Consider the following 23,713-nt stretch of genomic DNA (forward strand, 5'->3'; position numbering starts at 1 on the left):
AGGTTTCCCAGACATACGAAGATTCAGTTGGGCAGCCATATTTAGATACCTATCTGATTGGATTCATGACAGCGATAATTATGCCAATACCGCCATTGAAAGAGGTTTTCTGGCTGATGGGAGTTTGCTTGCTTTCCTACATCTCCACGACCAAGAGGTGCCCCAAAATGTAAAAGACAACCCCTTACTGTGGAATACCAGAAGGTTATGGCACATAATTTGACACCATACTGGCTTGAATTCTCAAAAATCTGTTTTTCTTCCATTGCTGGATAATCTCGACTTCCAAGAAGGGCAGGCTGGGTACCCATTTACCTTATGGGGCATTACTAATATAGGCTGTCTAATTAATAAGGATACAAAGCAAATATTATTTACAGATGCTACCTTAACTGGTCATCCCTTGGCTTTTCTTCAGGCCAAGCATTATATTCATACAATGGTCAGGCACTTTTCAGTCAAACATTGGGACAATCCTTTAGATTCTCTGCTGCCACACCCTCCTGTTCTGAAAAAGGCTATTTCCCATTATTATGTTTCTTTTCGTGAAGACTTAGATCACTCTATTTCTACTACAGGGATGGTACAGTGGCTGCCTTAATTCCCTTTGCTTTCAGTGGATGACTTGATAGTTGCGCTTGCGGCTTCCCGTACTACATTGCCTTCGGCTATGTATACCGAAATGTTTCTAAATATCTTTTGCCGAGCATATTTATCTCCAAGCAGGAACTTCCTTATGGGGCGCTCCTCCTCTCACTCATGTTATCGGTGTGGAGAGGGCAATGCAGACCTGTTTCATTGCTTTTGGCTCTGCCCACTGGTTAGACGATTCTGGCTTCAGGTCAAGCAATATGTTGAAGACAATTTACTTAATTATCTGCGTTTCACTGCAGAGTGGGCGGTGCTGGGTATTTTGCCGGGTAACACTAGGATTAGTAAAGGGTGAAGATGATTGCTCCTAGTTATTAGTGCGGCTGGCCGTAAGGCAATTCTGCAAGAGTGGATTTCCAGATCTCCCACATTATTGTCCGTTTAAATCAAAACTTTTTTACTTGTTCCACATGGACTGGGTGGAAGTAGCTATGCATAAGGAGCATAAAGTAGAAATTTTTTTTAATATGTGGGAACTATATTTCTACACTATCTAGTGAGATGAGACACCAAATTCATCATGGTCTCCGTAATACTTCCTGGTATCTCCTACCGATATGACCCGCCCATTGATCTTGATTCAAGTGCTGTTTAAGGGCGGTGGGTGTGGGGTTCTTCTGGGGGGGGTGGAGAGATGTGGTTTTTGTTTATTATTTATTTTGTTATATTGATGTGAACTTATTTTTATTTATTCTGTGATCGCTACAAGAATAAATTATGTATATGTCTGTGGTTGTGACTGTTAGTCACAATATTCAGTTGTTTACCTTTTTTATGTATGTGGTAACCATTATACATGCTGTATTTCAACCGTACTGATTTTGAATCAATGTTGTGTTATCTTTATGTATTCCGTTTGATGCCTCAATACAATAAATAAATAAATATGAAACCCAGTGTTTATCTGTGCAGTAATGTGTTTGGGAATGCTTATGTTTAACACCATAGGAGGAAAAAGGTGTTTTAATATGGAAGATATCCAGAAGAAAAGTACACTTTCCAGGACCTCTAGCCCTCTGGATTCATCCCTGAGTAGATAAATATGTTTGTGGTTCCCACCAAGCTGATCAAGTCCATTTGAACTATTACTAAATAACCTGTTGTATCTCTTTATATTTCCATTGTTACAATATCAGGATCTTAGTAACTTAATAAACAAATAAAAGTCTACAAAATCCTATTCAGCTGTGATGAATCTACACCACAACTTTGTGATATTTTAATTTCATGGAATACAATCCATTAACCTAAGTAATTAGTTAAAATATTTTTAAGACTATATATAGAAATTCTCAGGGTTCACTGTGGTGAAGGCTGGCTATGTCTTTAAAATATATTTTTCTCATCACACAGTTCTCCCCCATCACACAACTTTTCCCCCATTGCCATCACCTGAGTTTCTTTCTTTTCTTCATAGTGCAACTGCATGCGGTGGCATTTAACCATGAAATTAACCATAGTGCTGGCCATGAGCCAATCATGGCTCATGGAAAGGCAGCCAATCACGAGCGGCCGACCCTAATTGGCTGCTGAATTGCGAGCCGTGAATGCTTTGCGCCCGGTGCCAAATTCAAAATGCTACAACTCTCTCTACATGGCTGCCAGTCCATGAGTTGCCCACCAGCTGGCAGCCCGGTGCCAAATCCACACAATTGACACTGCTGCTGCATCCACACTGAGGAGGGTGCCGCTGTAGAGATTGGCGGCCAGCACTGGAAAGGAGCATGGGGTCCTGGAGCCAGCCGCTGCTCTCTACAGCAGCTGCATCCTCTGTGTGGTGCTGGTTTTAGACAGTTAGGTGAGGTCATGTATCTCTGCTACAAAATTCCATTTTACTAGAACAACAATTCCTCGCCTGTACCGGGAAGTTAAAAAAACTTATTTTTGGCCTAGAAAATTTCATCTTACCCACTATCCACTTAACTACAGATGGACATGTGGTACTGGTCAAGCTAAAAATAACATGACTGACAACCCACTGGGTGGGTATATCGCCTTAAGCAGCAACAACAGTATCTAACACACAACAGCTCATTCACATGCAGGCTACTCTCTGTATCACCAGCTTCACTAAGAGGCATACCAGTGTCAATCTGTTGGAAAAAATAAGAGATGTGATAGCAAAATGGCTTACCCTGTTAAGACTCTTCTCAGGATCTGTTATTTCCAATAATGCAAGTAACATTGTACAAGCATTACAACTGGGTGATATTGAACACGTACCATGTTTAGCACACACAATAAACTTGGTGGTTTAGAATTTCTTAAAAGATGATAGATATGTACAAGACATGCTCACTGTGGCCAGAAAAATTTCTGGACATTTTTGACATTCAGCAGCTGCACATAGAAGATTGCAGCAGCTACAACAACAGTATCATTTGCCATGTAACCAGCTGAAGCAAGATGTAGTAACCTAGTGGAATTCCACCCCTTATATTCTTCAGTGACTGGAGGAACAGCAACAAGCCATCCAAACGTACACACCAAGCCATGACATAGGGACTAGGAGATGGTGGGATTGCAGTTAGTTCAGCACTGTGGATAATTCTTTCTCTTTTATGAAAGCTACTGAAACCAAATGAAATTGTAACCAATGAAGTGATTTCAGACATTGCCAGCCTAAGTTAGGTGAATCCCTTAATTAAACTACTGGAAAAGCAGAAATAAAGGCTGAAAAGGGAGATTAAATTAAGCAATTCCGTTAGGTATGTTTGACTTGTAGATCAAGTTCTTTATTTGCTTCACCAAGACCAAAGGATGTGTAACATCTTGAAATCGGATCGCTACATTTTGCCAACGATGCTTGATCCCAGGTTTAAGTCATACATAATGTCTTTCTTTCCAACTAACACACTGTTAAGAGATGCAAAGAGTTCCTTGCAAGCAAGTTGTCAGCTCAAGTGGCACATGACACAACATCTCCTGCTTCAGTTTCTCCTGCAAATGCTGCTACCAGGAAAATTACTGACCTTTTCCAAGAGACTCCCCTGGTGACGATGATGAGTCAAGTCAGAGCACCACAAAGAGAAACAAAATTATGACTTCTGTTTATATTTAAAACATGTGCCCACAATTATTGACACCTCCACCATGACCCTATCTGATATAGTAAGCTTCAATAAAATAGTGGAGGATTATTTTAATGACAATGTACAAATTAGCATGTCACACAGGATGTAGTTATAAAACCAGCGGCCGTGATGCGCCGGTCTCAATACCGACAGGGGAATCCTGAAAAGGGGTTTAAGATAGGCATTGATATACCAATGCCTATCTTAATTCCGACGCCTGAACGCTGAAGGATGCCAGCCCAAATTAGGTAAGTCTGGGGCGCCCATCGCATTAGCTGCGGGGGGGAGGGTTAGGTTTAGGGAGCATAGCAGGGTTAGGTTTTGGGGGAGAGGTTAGGGTTAGGCACCGCTAGTAGGGAGGGTTAGGCTACAAAAGGGAGGGTTAGGGGGGAGTATAAGTATACTGGGTCGGGATACCAACCATAGGGATACCGCTGCCTGTATTCTGACAGGAGGCATCCCGACAGCCAGCATTACATACTGATTCCTTTCACACAGTCCCTTTGAATAGTGGGAGAAAAAAAAAGGCAATTTGGAGCCCCTTGTACAAACTAGCTTTGCTTTATTTAAGCTGCCAATCCTCCAGTGTGTATTTGGAAAGAGTGTTTAAAAAAGCTGGGAATCTTCTAAGCGATTCCTAAAAAATCTTGAAAAAAAAATTAACTACAGATTCTAGGAGGAAGACCTTTGCCGCCAATTACAACAAAGTACAGAGACTTCTGTAATGGCGGATTACAGTGTGGATGAGCTAAGATTGTGTGATGATGATATTAACAGTGATGAGGATGACAATGACATCACTGTTAGTGGCTAAGAGCCCACTGGTAGCTTGGTTTGTGTGAGCCCAAACAAACCAAGCACTTCAGTCACAAAGTGGCAGTCCCTGTTGCTAAAGTGTTTTTTTTGTTAAACTATGCATGTTTTTTTATATACAACATAAGAGTGGGTGGGATGGCCCAAGGACAATTCCATTGTACACCACTTATCATTATGGACTGTGCCAAGATTTTGTGTGTCTGATAGGCAGTGTATATTACTGTTCTGGGGTGTTCATGTTTTTTTTTATCTTGCAATGCCATCCATCACGCGCTTTTAATTCAGGCATATAGGCCCAGTTTCCTATCATCAAATCATATAATTATCGACTTCAACCAGGCTGTTACTCTGCCTTGAATCCTGAGACCTGTGATTTGCTGTTTGGATTCAGTTTTGGATTATGGAAGCTTGTTTTTTAATGGTGTTTTCCCTGTCTCCGATTTGTTTTTTTTAACAGTTTTATTAGTACTATAATCAATCAATCAATCAATCTTTTACCTGGCTTCCACTAAATACTCCACCTCTATTACCTGTGCTGGCCTCGGGCCTCTGTTCTAGTTCTTGATTAATGAAAACATTCTATAGCATCATATAGTTTATAATATATAATATAGTTTATTAAACTGCCATCCTATCTGCCACTGCAGTGCCACTATGTTTCATAGATTTGCTATATTCTTTTTTAAATTGCCATGTGTTTGTGCAGCTGCTCTGTCACTTAGCTTAGCCAGCCTTTGGCCAATATAGATATAAACAATATTGTGAACTGTGAGGTGATCAAAATTGACTGGAAATTATTGGAAATGAATGTTACTGATGCTAATAATAACGTAGGAAATAAAACAGGCCCAAATAACATGCTTTTAGCTGTTTATATAAATTATAAGAAATGTAAAACTGAAACAGAACTAAAAAACTATAGGGTGATTTTGACAAAACCATAACCTTTCCTGGTAGTTTTGTAAAAAAAAAATATCCAAAACACATGTTTAATAAAAACCCATACTTTTCCAAATGCAAAATCTTTCATCAACCAGAAGTACTCGATCAACAAATTTAATTATTCTGATGCAAACATTTCAATGTGTTGTAAATTGTTTCACATCTTAAAAGGTTTCTGTAGTAATTTTACAATATTGAACTTGCATAACATATATAATAAATGATACATTACAGAATATTTTATATCTATCCTAGATTGTCACAACCCGGGCTTATGACCCCTGCCACTGGGTCACTTACCACTCCTGTGGTCAGCCAGCTCGTTCCCTGAACTCAGTTCGTGCATCCACTATTATCTCTGTGAGACTTAGGCTTCATTATTTCTGGCCTGCTTGGCCGCAGTACACATCCAGCCAGCCCCAGAGTACTGCTGTCCTGATCACCTGATCGCAATCCGGCCAATCACTAGTCAGCCTGAGTCAGCTGGTATCATCTGACACTGCTCATCCAATCCTGGCTAACCCCGGGGTATACAGTATATTCCAGTCTCTGGCTCTCAGTCATTGCCAGTATGTCTAGCTCAGTCCCTACTGAGTGAAGCTTACTGAGCTCCATGGAACTACTTTAGTTTGTATCCTGCCGATGCAGTTCTGATTGTGTTTGCTGCACAAACTCCTATGTCATTCTACTCCTGTGCAATCCACATCTCTAGTTGCATAGATAATATCCAGTCTGTTCCTGTGTTACTGATTCTGGTCTGCACCTGTGCAAGTATACACCTGTCTATCTCAGTCCCTACTGAGTGACGCTCAGTTGTGCTCCATTTACAGTCAATTGTTATTCTACTGGCGCAGTTCTGCTGTTTTTTGCTGCACTAACTTTCTATGCTATTCTACTCCTGTATAATCACCATCTCAAGTTGCACAAGTAACCCCAGCTTGTTTCAGTGTGCTAAATCTGTGCTACACATGTGCAAAGCATTCACCTGTCTGCTCAGGTATATTAGCGGTTCCTGCTTCCCTGGTTCCGTTCCAAGTTATTCCACTGCTAGGTCTGTATCTGGTCCTGTCTTCATTAGAGTGCTCCCAGACTACAGAGAAAACTCAGTCCAAGCCTAGTAAATCCTTCTGCCATGTTCTGCCACTCAGGTGTCCTGGTCTACAGAACCAAGTAAGAAGAGTGCTTTATTATTATTATTATTATCAAGTAACAACCCAGTTCAGCTTGGTTAATCCAATGCTACACTCTTCTTTGCTACATACATCATACCATCAACAACACCGACATCCCTGGTGGTCTAGTGTACAATCCGGCGTCTCTTCGTCGAGACCCGAGTTTGATTCCCGGTCAGGGAAGCATCTATTTTACATGTCAAGAGGTGTCCTCAGGCCTGCCAGATTTCTCCCACCTCTCAAAGAGACATCTACCTGACTCCGCTTCCACAAACAAAAACAAGCGTGACAAACACAAGCATGACATAGATGTTGTTTTTATTTCTCTCTTTCCTCCTGTCTCTTTCTTTCCTCCTCTCATTCTCTGTCTTCAGTACTCACCATTTTTCTCCTCCAATTTATTTACTCTTATTCCATCTCTCTCTTTCCCTTCTATTTCTCTTATTAGCACTTTATTATATAGATAATCCTTAGCATTACATTTTTCTGTTTCCTTTTTTCTATTGTACTTTTCTTTCTTTTGTGCCTGCATCCCTGTATGATTTTTTCCTTTATTATATAGTGTTATACATTTTTGGGGTTATAGATAATGTTGTTATGTTGTTTATGCTTGATTTTCAGATGTGTTTTTTTTTTTTAAACACAAAGTGCTCTGTGATGAATAGTGATTGGAGACTGATATGCTTGGACCCTCAGAAACTAACATCACTGACATAGGTTGGAACAGTCAGAGGTTATATAGGCTGTAATTTAATTCCCGTGTGCTGACATAAATGATATAATAAAGAGAAATAGCGCCCTCTAGTGTAGTATTGAGTACATATATAAAATCACATAGATCCTAAAAACTATCCATGTACCATATATAGGTAAAAAATAAAAAGGAGAACATTATAGAGTATCAATATCACTGTAGTTGCTCATTCCTTGTACACCTCCAACCTTAATTTCCAATATCATGTGTGGAACCAAGAAGATGAAAACACAGTGTAGTGTAATACTGACATAATCTAATGTGACCAAGTGCATCAAAATATAAAGTGTCTCTGTACTGAAGTGCAATAATATATATATATATATATATATATATATATATATATATATATATATATAAATAATCGGGGGTACAGAAGAAAAGACATGGGTAATATAGGGATATGCAGATCCCACACAGACTACAGAAAAAGAGACATGGGTAATATAGGGATACGCAGATCCCGCACAGACAAAAGGTACAGTATGTCAGTATATTATATAGACAGCATAAACAAAATAAAAAAACAACAATAAGGATATAGAGGCACTAGCCAGTATGCAAAACCAGGAATGCTATATGCAAAGTTTTAAACATAGAAAATTTTATTTATTTAAAATATAAACCAAAAGCAACAACATATAATTCACAGGGCATACTATGAAAATTGTGCTACTGTATTTTTATGAATACCTAAAAGCAAAGGTATTTAAAGGTTCAATGCTTTAATGGCTTATAGCTGGTGCACAGAAGCAATATTATTAAACATCAAGCTCCAAATATAATACATTTGAGCTCTCCATTAAATTAATGCTTATGACTATACAGCGCTGGTGCCGGAAAACTTGGCATCACCTGGAAACTAAAAATTAGCACCCTCCTATTTTAAACATTTACATTTGCCAAAATCCCCTCATCCCCATCAGAAGGACAGATTAATCTTCTATGAGCCATAGAAATCTATATTCAGTTCCTAACATAAACAGAACTGGCAGAAATGTAGCCTGATCACGTATCCCACATGCACACTCCTTACTCATATCCATCCATGCCTCCCAAAATGTATGAGTCTTTTGTGAGGAATACCAGTGTGAAAGAGGTGTGGTCATGCTACAGGGGGCATAAACATGTCATATTGGGGCTGTGCCACATTGCCAGGTGGCATCAGGTGTACTTTGGATGCACTGGTCAGTTCCCATCATCCTCCCCTCCCCTAAAATCACCCCTTGACTTAGTGGGACATACCTCCAAATTGTCTCAAAATTGTGACAAAATGATGCCCACAAGAAAATATGCACACAATAACACACTGCTACATATTGAGATGGAATACAGTGTGATACCAGTTTTCAAATGGCACAATTTCCAAAATTTCCAAAATTGTACTGTGTCTGCATTAAACAAATACCCAGTTGACACATCAGGAATGACCAATATGGTATACTGTACAGGTTGTGAAATACAATATGGAAAGCCAGCTTTAGTAAACAATCAATGACTTCCCACTTCACATGTATTTGTGTGTTTTGCATGTGTCTCATTACACCTGACCTATCATTTATTATTTATTTACTATTAAATATTATCATATTTATTATATAAACACTTATTATTTTATTTTATTTATTTTATTATTTATGGGTCTGTATTTGTTTATTTATATATATATATATATATATATTTATTTTTATTTTATTTTTATTTTTTTTACTGTCATATTTATGATTATTTGTTGTATGATTATGATATCTCAATTTAAGTGAGAATGTAATTACTATTATTATCCTCTGTCAATCGATCGAAGATTGTATTGTATTATATTATATTATATATAGTAATCCTTAGCAAAATCCTGTTTTATGGGTGTCCATTTTATTATTATTGTTAGTGTTATTATTATTTTTTAATTAATAATTCTTTTAATAAGAAGTCTTTTTAATATTATTTCATACACTATGTACTAATTTGTTTAAAGTTTCTTGAATTTCTTGACTTATCCCAGTCACTAACATAAGCTGACACGCTAACTGATCTAAATTATCTCATGTGTTATTACTTATCATTACTGATCAGTATAAATAGAACATGTATTTGAGACGCAAGTCACCTCTGATGAAACGTCCCCTCCTATTGGCCGAGAAACGCGTCCGGTGTTTCCTTTGAATCCTGGTCACAGACACCACCTGAGTGGCTGCTCCGGTGAGCTTAGAGATGGACACGCTGCGGCATCACAGCCACCTGGGTTACACCCATCGGAGCTGTCACGTGGACCTCCGTTTTGGTTCCCTCCTGCCGCTCGCACTCCAACGGCCAGCACACAGCGGACACGCGGTCATACATCAGCCTCCTTAGAGCGGCTACTTGGACCTCCTCCCCTGGCTTTTTCCATCTCTGGCCGCTCGAATCACAGTGGCCACTAGGCATTAATCTATCACCCTTGGATGGCCTTCCGTCTACATCATATAAGATGCGAGTAGCAGCAGATACCACCGTGTCATTGTTCCGGGACGCCGGCTACCATTCAAAGGTGGTAAGATCTTACTGTTATTTGCCATTTGCACAAGACGCATATTGCAATATTTTCTTGAGTGATTAGCCTTCTCCAGCTGGAATGACTTTATGCATGCAAGCCTTCTGTCCACTAACAGCCTGATTTACCAATGCTCTTCAGCTTTAATGTGGAATGTATGAGATGCTTTGCTACTAACTCTATGTTTGCATAAGCTGTTTGGTGCATGATACCTTTTGCTATAACATATGATAATTCTCTCATAGAAGATTTCAGGTGGTTCATTTATCTAGGATTCATGTATTTCAATTGCTATATATGTTTATAATTGTCAGTTTTTTAATACTATGTCATGTTAAGCGTTATTGATTATTAAATTATTTACCTCTGTCTAGCGCTTTCCATTATTTTCCTTTCTGACCTAGTGAAGCCTGTCATTTATTGCAACCAATTTATATAACAAGCAAGAAATCATGTCTGTATGTCTGTCTGTCTGTTTGTCCTGTATGCACGGCCAGAGTTTTGGATGTAGCGCCACCAAATTTGGCATGGGGGTGTAGTTTGACTAGGATTAGGTTTTTGCATAGGTTTGAACTTTCGGCAGGGCCACACACTGTCACGCATTCTGTAAAAATTGGGACACTCTTAAATGACACAGATTCTGATGCTGGCTCAAGTGGAAATTGGCAGTCTGCCAAAAACCTGTGTGAAAGCTACAAAAGTATCATTTTAACCTCACAGTCTGAGCAATTGTCAAACATTATGACTCATGCAAGTTCATATTAAATACAGAGTTAAGGCCCCCATACACGGTACGATTTTTTAAAATGATATGTCCCTTTTTCGACCATTTGGAATAACATGTTTAAAAAGTGCCGTGTGTGGACATGATAACGATGCTGTCGTTGATTGTGGTCGCTGACCTCTTGAACATGCAGAAAGATCTCGATCATAGACCAGCAGCCAATCAGGAGCCACCACTGCTTATTGGCTGCTGGTCTGTGAGCTCTGATTGCCTCATGACTGGCAGCACTGTCTCTCCATGTCTGCCTGCTGGTGCGTCAGCTGTACTCATCTGATGCACCAAATCAACACTGCTGACACCTGGCCCCTCTTGGAAGCCCTACCTGGACCAGCCCACCTTGTGTGCTTCACTGGGCTCAGGGGGTGCGGGGGCCACCGATGCAGCTCAGGCACCATAGCAGCTGAACCCCTAGCACCCACGGTAGTTATGCCACTGTTTGCATGCATTGTAGCCAGCATTGGGATCCATTTCAGGATCAATGGTTTGGGGTTATAGGCAAGGACAATGTAAACAAATAAAGGCAGCAGGTGTACTTCAGGGTCCAGTCTTCAATTCATGTTGTGTGCTAATGTAATAAATAAAATACATTACTTGTACATTTGACTAAGACTGTATTTCCAGTGCGATAAACATTCAGCAAATCCTGTATACATATTTTGCTATAAACCCACTTTATAAACTTGTCTTGGTCCTCTAAAATGTGGCCCATATTGTGATCCTGACAGAATAATTTGCAGTAAAATAATAATTTCAATATATATATTCCAATGTGATGTGCTGTGCAAAGTCTGTGTAATTCACTCCTAATTTACAATATATACGTATTGGTTCTCTAAAATGTGGCCTGTATTGTGTCTATTAAATATTATTATTGCAATAAAGTTACAACTCCTGTGTAAAGTTACAATCTGTGCAGGCCTGGCTCCTTATGGCTTGATAACGCACTGTACTTGCTGAAGTTTTAATAAATCTACCCCTAAATCTGTAATTACACATTAAGAGAAATCTGTTATTTGTCCAGACCTATAATTTTGCATTTGCTTTCTTGCTTTTTTTTGTCAGTACTCCTCAGTTCAGGGCAAACCATGACACTGCAACACAGCTTGTCTAAAAGTGTGAAATTTAAACTATTTTCACATTTCATGCAATAATCAAAATATTCTAAATTTCTACATTGTCTTCATTTCTAGCATACTTGGCAGGCTGTGTCAAATGTCGTTTTCTATGATTGCACTTCCATTATTTTTGACATACAGTTTTGGAAGAAATCTCACCCGCAATTGAAGATTTCTATTGCACTTTATAAAGCCTTTGAATTAATCATTTGATTATTAAGCAGCACTTGTGTTCTAGATATACAAAACCTACATTAGGTGGTAGACCAGCAGCCACAAATACATACCCTTCTTGTATGTGTTAAAGGCCTTCTATATTTTAAGCCATAAATCTATCATGCAATGAAAACAACATGTAATGTTGGTGAAAGAAAGTGCAAGTTTAACAGTAATTAATCCTGACTGCTGTGTCTGAAATCATTTCAGTTCAATGATTTAGTGAATGAACCATGAAAATATAGACACAATTGCAAGATGTATTAAATTGTGGCATTAAATTAATGGAATATATTAATTTCTGGACAATAATCTAACCACACTTTACCTTCTTCTAGTAGGTTTTGCTCCATACTGATTACATTTTTAATTTTTGAGATAAAAATATATATTTTATTTATTATTCGTCCTAAGGTACAGTCATATATTTTTCCCCTTCAAACAAAACTTCTATAACATTTATTTATATAGTCTAAAAGACTCTTAATAGAGAAACTTAGTGGGTTTATACTAGAGATTAGCTAAATTTAGGATATATTTGATTATTTCAAGAATCCACTGAGGCATTTTTCCATAATGTTGGTTTTCCTCGTGGGATTTTCAGTTAATTTTGATGAACATATCTTTTCCACATTTTGAGGAAATAGCTTCCTACGCCGATCGCTGGTAAGGTTCCCGGTTGTGCTGAAAACTCTTGCTTAGTACACACTGGAGGGTGGGCAACTTAAGTAATACAAAGCCAGTCTGTACATGGGCCTCCAAATTGCCTTTTTGTCCTTCCAGTAGTCCAAGGGACTCTGGGCCTGATTCAGAGCCGGACGCTATTTGCGCTCGCTCTTTCAGAAAAAGGGGCCGGTTATTTAAATTGAGCGCTCGCTCTTTGTGGTCTGTTGACGCCTCTATGTCTGAGCGAGCAAACGAAACATGCGCTCGTTATTTTGTAAAGACACCCCCTGGCCGCTTGCATCCTACGTCATCTCCGCTATTTATTAGATTAATCGAGTACATCGAAAGGCGTATGAACTGCTCGCAGTGCTTGTGATAGGATTTTCCTACCGCAATCATGCGAACAGTTCAGGCTAAGAGACAACCAAGTGACGTGGCCGATGACACTGCTTTGTTAATTATGCACACCCTTAAAATGCCGTTTTGTCCGTTTGGCACGCCTGCGTTTGGATCACCACTCCCCGTTTTCAAGCACCTTCCCCTGTTACCACCCACAAACGCCTTATCCTGTCACTCAAATTAGCAGGCACTTGCTATTTTACAAGTGCTCTATTTCCGACCGCATTGACTGGTTGGCGCATGCGCATTACGACCCATACGCATGCGCAGTTGTGCAAACATCGCTCGGAGCGAACGAGCGGCCGCTTATGAGCGGCTCTGAATCAGGCCCTCTGTGACATGCCTATGTGTACTGTATCATGAAAATAATCCTTGACCATTCTTTGGATGGTGACCCTATCAGATGGAGTCGCTGTAGCGGTGAAAGTAATTTTCGGCAATTCCTTTAGACCCGACCAAATGTAAAAAATTAACTTTTCTGCATCACCACTGGGTCTTTTGGGAAACATTTTTTTCCTGGCAGCTGCCAGAGAAACTGAAAGAGGAGATGTCATTGTGTCGTGTACCACTTGAGCTACCAACTTGCTCACTAGGAGCTTTTGGCATCTCTTAAGTTCTGGGTCAGTTGGAAAGAAAGACATGACGTAGGACTTAAGCCTAGGATTAAGCATGGTTGCCAAAATATAGTGATCCGATTTCAAGACATTGGCTATCCTTGGATCCTGGCAAAGCGAACAAAGGACTTGGGACCTCATTCAGAGTCGGTCGTTGCAGCCGCTCCGTCATACACAACCGATGTTCGCTAAACTGCGCATGCGTAAAATTCGCAAAGTGCCTGCGCAAACTAGCTGTTACGATCAGAAATTGCTCACTCCTTGAACACAGCCAGGTTGTTAGTTTGAGTGACAGAATGAGCCATTTGTGGGTAGTAACAGGGGAAGGTGCTTGTGAACGGGGGTGTGGAGATCCGAACGTAGGCGTGCCTGACTATGCGAGGGGAGTTTAATGGGAGTGCATATTTAACAAAGTAATGTCATGGCACACGTGACATTGGTGGTTATTACACTGACTAGATCGTAGTGCTTAAGAGATGGTATGGTCAGCCTTTAGCTCTGCAATCAGCTCCGATAGGTCCCGATGGTCTCGATTAATCCTTATATCCCCAGAGATGACGTGTGTTGTGATCGAGAAGGGGGCGTGTATTTAGTCTTACGACCGCTCTTACCCTCGGTCGTTCAGCTAACAAACCCATCTTAGCAATGCAACTTACGATCGCTTCATTTGCATATCCAGCCCCTTTCCCCTACGACCGAGCGGCCGCAACGACTGACTCTGAATGAGGTCCTTTGATCTACAAGTTTGACATATTTAGGGGAATTCACTTTGTTTAATCACCTCCTTCAATTTCTCGAGACGATTTTCCAATAGTCTAATTAGGGGAGTCACCTCACGCACGCTAGCAATGTCTCAACTTACTTCACAGGTGGCTACTTCGAAGTGTTTGAGCACCTTGTACAAGATGCAAAGCATTCTGGTTACCACCTCTTGCTTCAGTTGGTGGCAGGGCAAATTCAACTGTTCCTGCAGCTGCTGCAATCTCCTGCATGCTGTAGCTGAATGGCGAAAATGTCCCAAAATGTTTTGGGCCACAGACAGCATCTCCTGCATGCACCTGTCATTTAAAAAAAAAAAAACCTGTCCCACCAAGTTGATCATGTGAGCAGAGCAGGGGAGATGTGTTGGAATTCACCCAGCTGTAATGCTTTCACAATATTTGTGGCGTTATCAGAAATCACAAATCCTGAGGAGAGTCCAAGTGGGGTAAGCCATGTTGCTGTGACATCCTTTAGAATTTCCAAGAGGTTGTCAGCGGTATGCCTCTTAGTGAAGCTGGTGACGCACAGAATAGCCTGTCTTTGAATGATCATTGTTTGTTAGATACTGCATCTGCTGCTGTTGAAGGTGATTCACCCACCCAGTGGGCTGTCACATTCATGTAATCTTTAGTTTACCCACTACTGCTTGTCCACATGTCTGTGGACAGTGGCTACAATGGCATTTTGTAGGCCAATAATTAGGTTTTTTAATGTCTGATACAGCCGAGGAATGGTAAAATGGGTAAAATGGAACCAAGATGGTTCCATTTGGTACAAGGGACACAGGACCTCAATTCACTGTGTGAAACCCACTGCATTAATGGTGGGTATTGGAATATTGGACACAGATCTAATACTAGCATAGCCATCATGGCGTCGGTAATCCGCTGTGCACCTGGGTGAGAGCTGTCATGCTTGGTTGACCTTTCGAATGATTGTTTAACAGTCAATTGCTTTGTGAAACTACTAGTAGTTTTCTTCATCCACTTCTGGGATGAAGATCCACCCCAGCAGCAGCAGGCCTAGTGGTCAAGGATTCTTCTGAGGAATCCTGGATAGGGGAAGAGTCACCTAACCTTAACAAATTGGATACAGCTCTACCTCCGATCATTATTGTGGATATTGAGGATGAAGGTGTTGGTGGTAGAGATTGCAGCTGCTGGGATCTAGTTGTACTGCTTGTTGTTATTTTGTTAGCACCAGTTTCTGATGTTATCAAAAACTTTTCATGAGCTCGCTGCAAATGACGTAACAGGGTGGAGGTTCCTAGATGATTCCACACACAAGAGGTGCATTTGTTGGTCCCATGCCCAGGCATGACAATGGCCTTATTATGGCCAAGAGCTGCTACCACTGGTGCCTGACTTACACAAACAACATCCTCATCTTCAACATCCTCATTAGCGCTGGCATCAACTACAAAATTATACCCCTCATCCTCTTGCACTTCCTCGGTGGCATCCTCAATTTCTATGTCATCAGCTATCCTTCTGCTGCTCAGCCCCCTATTTGCAGAGGGAGCACAAATGTTGGAAGTCAGCATCTCTACAAGTACAACACTATCAGAAAAGTCAGGCTCACACAGCATTCGTGGACACACAGACTTTCCTCAGGGATTTGTGACATTTATGTTTCTGAACTCATTTTTTTTACACCTCTTCTAAACTCTGAGTGAATAAGTCTTGCATCGTCATGAGAGGCAGAAGAAGATGCCTTACTGACAGTTGCAGAACCACTAATTAAATAAAGGCCAAGTCCTGAGTCTTACCTTGCCACTGTGTGTGGTGAATGGCATGCTGCCAATTTTATGTTGTTCTTGTTATGATCTCACACAGAACTGAGACCGCTAGTCTGCTGACCAAGGATAGAACTGGGATATGAATTGGCAATCTTTCCACTACTGTTGCAAACTGGAGTGTGGCTGCAGAAGAATGGAACAAGCACAGTAATAATAGGCAGGGTTCACTTGCAGCGGCAGATAAGAGGTCTCAGGATTATCAAGGGACTGTGATGCTGGGTAGTCAGACAGGGAATGGCTAAACAACCTAAAGTAGCTGCACGACAGGGATGACCAGGACTGAGGATATTGCAGGATTAGACAACAAGACTAGACAGGCAAGGACTAGATGAGGACTAGAAAGGTCAAACATGGGTAAAGACAAGACAGACAAAATGAACAAGACAAGACAGGCAATGCGCAATATGTGCAGCAGGACTACAGGGCTGAGGTGTAGCTTGAGAACTGAGGTGCGAGATAGGACGATGCAGACTTGAGGCCCGTGGTGTGACTGGAGCCTGGTGATGCTGCCGAGGCATCTCTGAAACTGGATGATGGTGGCTTGAGGCCCGTGGCGTGACTTGAACCAGGTGATGCGGCCAAGGTGCGTCTGAAACTGGATGATGCATACACGCAGAATGAAGTGTGCGCATGCGTATATGCAGAACATCGGGCCACTTGAGAGCACACGCATATAGCGAACGGGTCTGAATCAGGCCCTTGGTCCCTTAGTAATGGGACCCCAATTATAAATAACTGGCTTCTTTTAGGGAACCGCGGCACCTTTGTCGGGACTTACGGAGTCTGCGACATTAATAGGTGTCACAAGCCGCAGTCAGCTCCTGTTAGATATCGATTTTCACAGGTCGGTTGCTGGGAGACGATGATGTCAGCCGGATGGGAGAATTTTACACGCTTACAGTGTGGCGCGTGTAAAGTTCTCCCATCCGGCTGACATCATCGTTGCTGAGACAGGATTGGTGCGTCTTCCTTTTTTACACTGCTGGTGACTTACTCAGGTGCCAGTGATAGCGTTTCACGTATTTTCGGTTCTGCTGTTCCAGTCAAGTATCCAGTTCCTCCAGTCTGTGTTGTTTTGTTCCTGCCATTTGTGTCATCCAGGCGGCACAAGCCGCACCTCGGCACCAAGTGTTCAGTTTTCTGGGGGTCGCCGCTTGTGTCAACCTGGCGGCACAAGCCACCCTGCAGTGGCAAGTGTACGTAGCCTGTGTACTACCACTTGTGTCAACCCAGTGGCACAAGCCGCATATCAGCATCAACAGTGCACAATCGTTTGTACTGCTGCTTGTGTCAACCTGGCAGCACAAGCTGCTCATCAGCGTAAAGAGTGCACAATCATTTGTACCGCTGCTTGTGTCAACCCAGCGGCACAAGTCGCATGTCAGCGTCAAGTATACACCAGTCAGTGACCTGCTGCCTCTGTCAACCTTGCAGCGCAAGCCACACATCAGCATCAAGAGTGCACCATCATTTAAACTTCTGCTTGTGTCAACTCGGCAGCACAAGTTGCACTACAGTAACAACTTGTCAAGGTTCTCAGCCCTCAAGGCTGCTACAATGGCCCAAAGGCCACATTCAGCTTCTGGGCCAAAAGGCCTCAACTCGCCAAGGTTCTCAGCCCTCAAGGCTGCTACACAGCCCAAAGGCCACATTCTGCTTCATGGCCCAAAGGCCTCAAATTGCCAAGGTTTCCCAGCCCTCAAGGCTGAACGACCACAAGTTTCCAAGAGTTCCAGGCCTCAAGGCTGTAGCAGGACTATTCCAGATCAGAGCTCTGATTTCCACCAGAACTTAGCCCAGAGGCAGTTATCGATTATCAAATTTCAACTATCAATTATCAAATATCAATTATCAAACATCAACTATCAAGCATCAATTATCAAATATCAACCATCAATTATCAAACATCTACTATCAATTATCAAGTATCAATTGTCTAAAATATCTATTTTCAATCATCAATTATCAACTATCTATTCTTCTATCCGCAAATTTAGAACTTCATAACCTCTTGGATCAAGCCTTAAATGATGGGGTTATCTCGAAAGAAGAGTTCCGTTTTTTGTATTCATCTCACCCTACAGTTCCTATTTATTACCATCTACCAAAAATACACAAATCCCTCACTTCACCCCCGGGTAGACCTATTATTTCTGGTATTAATTCTATTACTTCTAACCTTTCCTTTTATGTAGATTCCTTTCTACAGCCTCGTGTCTCCCAATTGAGGTCCCACATCAAAGATACCACTCATTTTCTCAACCAAATTAAAGATATAGTTTGGAAGGAATCTTACGCCTTCTTAACTCTAGATGTGTAAAGCCTGTACACCAATATTCCTCATGGGTTGGGTGTGCAGGCTATTGCCAATAAATTACATAGAGATGGGGACCTCGATGGGAGACACTGTTAATTTATTTTAGATTCTATAGATTTCATTCTCAAACACAATTATTTTCTATTTCTAGACACATTCTTCTTACAGGCCATGGGAACCAGGTTCGCGCTCAGTTATGCCAACCTCTACATGGGTGAGGTCGAAGACCAGCTTGTGTGGGGGAGCAACTTTGGCGCGCACCTGGTTCTCTATGGCCGTTATATAGACGATCTATTTATTATTTGGGATGGGGATCACAAATCTGCTCACTCTTTTGTCACTCATTTGAAGTCCAATTCTTTCAATATAACCTTTACGCATTCATTTGATGTTTCAAAAATAAATTTTTTGGATATAACATTAGAAATAAAGGATAACAAAATATGCACCTGTAATCATTTTAAGGAGGTGGGAAGTAATGCCTACCTCCATTATAATAGTGCACATTATCCCCCTTGGAAAAAGAATATTCCAAGGGGTCAGATGCTACGCCTTAAGAAAAAATTGTTCTGACATAGAAACTTTTGACAGACAAATCCGACCTATGATAGAGTCCTTTTCGGAACGTGGATATCCAGAACCATTAATTAGAAAAGCATATGAAGAGGTACGAGATACAAATAGGGAGGATCTTCTAACCCAAAATAAAATAAAGAAAAAAGAAGACTTTATTGGGGATTTTGCATTTATCTCTACATACAATAATCAGTGTGCAGAAATTAAGAGGATTGTCCAAAATAACTACAATATTTTGAAACAGGATAAGATACTAGGAAATCTGTTACCACAGAAACCGCACTTCATTTTTCGGAAAAATAGGTCTTTTAAAAATATGTTGGCACCAAGCCATTTGAAACCTATAAAAACAGACTGTTTAACAAAAGAACTAGATTGGCTTCCGAAAAGACCAAAAGGATTCTATAAGTGTGGAAAGAGTAGATGCATCACTTGTAATTTTGTTCAAAATTGAACCCTTACAGCCAATCTAGAAAGGGAGAAACCCTATGTTATTAAAAATTTCATTAATTGTGATACATTTTATGTTATATATATGCTAATTTGCGGATGCAACTTAAAATATATAGGTAGGACCACACGTCCACTCAAAACACGCTTTTTAGAACATCGTAGAAATATACTGAATGGAGTACAAACCCATAGTGTATCAAAACACTATAGTTAAAATCACAAAGGGGATCCTAAATGTTTAAAACTAATAGGCTTGGAATCCATTCAAGTAACTGAACGTGGGGGAGACCAATATAGGAGACTATGTAGACAAGAAGTCTTTTGGATGTATAAAATGAATTCTATCTTTCCAGAAAGTTTAAATGAGACAGTTGAATTAAATATTGTAACATGATTTGTAAAAAGAATATAAGAAAAAATACCTTTATGAGTAACATATGCATAGTTTATATGCATGTAAAATATGTATCTCTTATATATATATATTTTTTTTTATTGTTTAATATGAATTGTTCAATTTAGCATGATAGTAATGGCTATCACATATTTAGAAGTCTTGTATTAGGTATCAAATAGATATATATGGACCCTAGTGTTCTTGGTGCTTTGTTGCCAAGATCAGTCTTAATAGGGATATTTAACATTATCTTAGACTTATACCAACATAGATATTTATCTTTTTTTCCCTTTAAAATAAAACATATGTTATAATAAGTATTTGGAGAAAGAAAGAATGTTTGCCTCTCCAATTTATTTATTGTTTAGGGCCGGTTGCTATGACAGTAAAATACGCCCACCTCTTCTTGCGCATAGAGAAAATGAAACACTGATGTAACGCTTAATACGTTATCTCCTTCCGTATTCAAGCCCATATAATAGGGCTTAGGATTTATGAAGAGGTGTGCCCTAGATTTAGCCATCCGGTGAAGTAACGTCAGTCGTGGAGATGATACGCTGACGTATGCGTCTCAATCAGCCGGATGTTAATTGAATACTTACCCGGAAGGAGTAACACTGGGTGGAGATGAAACGCTGACGTATGCGTTTCAATCAGCCGGAAGTCATCTAAACAACTACCTGGAAGGAGTAACGCTAAATGCGCTATCCCCTCTTGAATCCATGGAGATGTATGTTTTAAATTTAGCCGCCCGATGGAGTGACGTCAGTCGCGACCACAGGTGAGTCACTTTAAATATATGAGGAGCGTTATCAAGCGATCACATGATTGCGTATATATTGAATATATGTTATTAAAACAATTCTTCTTTTTTGCACTTTGGACCTCATTCAGAGCCGGTCGCACAGAGCGTGTGGTCGGTCTGTATGAGGGGAGGATGTCTTGAATTTTCAAGACGTCCCCCTTTGCAGTGGTAAGGCTGTGGGTTAACACCCACAGCCTTACGACTGCCTAAGGTGATGGTCGGGACTTACGACGAAACCCTAGGGTAGGGTCTCCCTTGTCGTAAGCCCTGGAGAGCTTTCGGCTCTGTCTGATGTCAGTGGGGCTGCCCCCAAATGGTAGGAGTTCCCATGGGAACGCCCCCATTTGGGCTGCCACCCCCCCGGCCCGCCTTCCAAACGGGGTGAGCTGTCAATCAACATCGACAGCTTGCCCCCTTTGGATCGAGACCCGCTACGACCGGCACTGTCGGTCGTAGCGGGTCTCATGCATGCGCACGACGGCATCGGCGCCGTCGTGTGCATGCTCTGTGGGGGGCCATCGACCCAGTCCGAGCGCATCGGCGCTAACGACCGTGTCTGAATGACCCCCTTAGTGCTTGTTGAAATAAATGGATTTTAGATAAGTCTGCCTCTGAGTCAAAATATTGTTGTTTTTAAATGTTTATAGATAAGATGTATGTAATTAGATGGCTAATTAACATCAGATGCACACAGAATGGTTCATTTAGGAGGGTATTTAAACCCAGTTAAGCCAGAGAGAAAGTCACCTTTGATAAAGCTGCATTGGAATAGCAGCGAAATGCGTTAGGTGTGGATTATTAACCTATAAAGGACCTATCAAGAACCTACTATCACGCTTGAACCAGGATTGGACTTTAAATTTACCATCACTACTCCAAAAATTGGGACACTTTTTTCATCTGTCAATCATAAAGGACTCTACCAACAAGACAATGCATACTGGTGAGGAATTCACAACCCCCCATAAATATTGGGATAACAACAACTATTGAATACGGGACTGTTCCTCCAGCGGTGTGGAATTGGGAGACCTAATATATGGAATGTATTCCAGCATGCCTACATGCCATTTTGTCCTAGTGAGTAGTAACATTTCAGTCCAACCAACAAATTAGGAACAAGTGTATGTATCATTGGTTCTTGTACCATGTATTTTATTATTTATTTTTAAAACTTTTTATATATTTATTTGTAATAAATACCATTTAACTGTGAGATATACTGTTGTGCATTTTACTACCATTAGCGCTGCTTGTTTTTTCTTTTTGATATCTATCTGTATGTGGAGTTTACTCCTCACATTTAACAGCAGCTGCTTTTTAGAACAACATCCCTGAATAGCGCCCGAATACACCTTATTGGTAAACTGCTACTACTCTATAATGATCCTGATAAGGCAGCATTGGCAGAATCTAATATCCGGTCCATGACATAGGGTCAGAGAGCTGCGGAAGACTACTGTACAGAGGCCCTGATTCAGAGCCGGACGCTCTGACAGCGTCGCTCTGAATCAGGGCCGTCCCTGCTCCTTTTTGGAGTGGCCTCCTGGCCGCTTGCATAGCTGTGGGTGACCACCCACAGCTATAGCGAGCGGCCAAAATGATGGTCGTGATGGTTAAGACCATCGCGACCATCGGGCTTGCGATGAGACCCTGCAGTAGGGTCTCGATGCCGCAAGCCCAGGAGTGCTTTTGGCTCTATCAGAGCCAAAAGCACTCCCTTTGACATCACTAGTGATGTCAGTGGGGCCGGACCCAGACGGTAGGCGTTCCCATTGGAACGCCTCTGCCTAGGCAGCCACGCCCCCGGCACGCCCACCAAAGGGGGCGTGCTGTCAATCACCATCGACAGCACGCCCCCTTTGGTGCGAGACCTTTAATGATGGCTTGGCCGTCGTTATTCGGGTCTCGCGCAAGCGCACGAGGGAGGCGCCTCCGTCGTGCGCATGCACACTTGGGCACCATCGACCCGCTTGCGAGCGCTCAGCGCTCGCGAGCGGGTCTGAATCAGGCCCAGAATTCTGAAAGTGGTCAATTGACTCTGGGTGAAATGACTCAGTACTACGGAGCCAGTTTCGTTTAGGCCTTTCAGATCCCATTAAAGACATCCTTGTGCAGCACTCTGCACCTCGTTCAGAGGCAGTCGTTAAATGTAACTGAATCAGGGTGGCCGCTTGCATCCTGAACGGCCACACTGAATCAGGGTGGCCGCTTGCAACCTGAACGGCCGCCTCCTTGTCGATCGTTAAGCTGTGAGTTACCATCCACAGCTTAACGACCGACCAGATTGATGGTCATGATGGTGATCACCATTGCGACCATCGGGGCTTATGACCAGACCCTAAGGTTGGGTCTGGGCACTCATAAGCCCCAGGGAGCTTTCTGCTCTGATGGAGCAGGAAGCTCCCCACTAACATCACTGATGATGTCAGTGCAGCCGCCCACAAAATGGTAGGCGTTCGTTAAGGAACACCTCCGTTTTGGAAACCAACCCCCCAGCCCGCCTACCAAACGGGGTGAGCTGTCGATCAACATCAACAGTCGCCCCTTTGGTAACTAGCTCCGGAGTGACAGAGTTTGTCTGTCGCTCTGGGGCTTGCGCACACGCAGTGCAGCCGCTGCATGTGTGCAGGACTAACCATCGAGTCGGTAACGAGCGCATCGGTGCTTGCGACCGACTCTGAATAAGGTCCCCTGTTCCAGAAACTTTAGATGACCTCATGCATCTGGCCGTCCAGATTGATTGCCGTCTTCGGGAATGAAGATTGGAGAAGGAGCTTCCAACTTCTACCCCTCGGTCACCAGTATGGGTAACTCCACCGGATCCAGGAGAACCCATGCAATTGGGAGCTTACCACCTCTCTGCTGAGGA

This window comes from Taudactylus pleione, unplaced genomic scaffold (assembly GCF_031769625.1).
Source record: "Taudactylus pleione unplaced genomic scaffold, aTauple2 ptg000275l, whole genome shotgun sequence".
Lineage (NCBI taxonomy): Eukaryota > Metazoa > Chordata > Amphibia > Anura > Myobatrachidae > Taudactylus > Taudactylus pleione.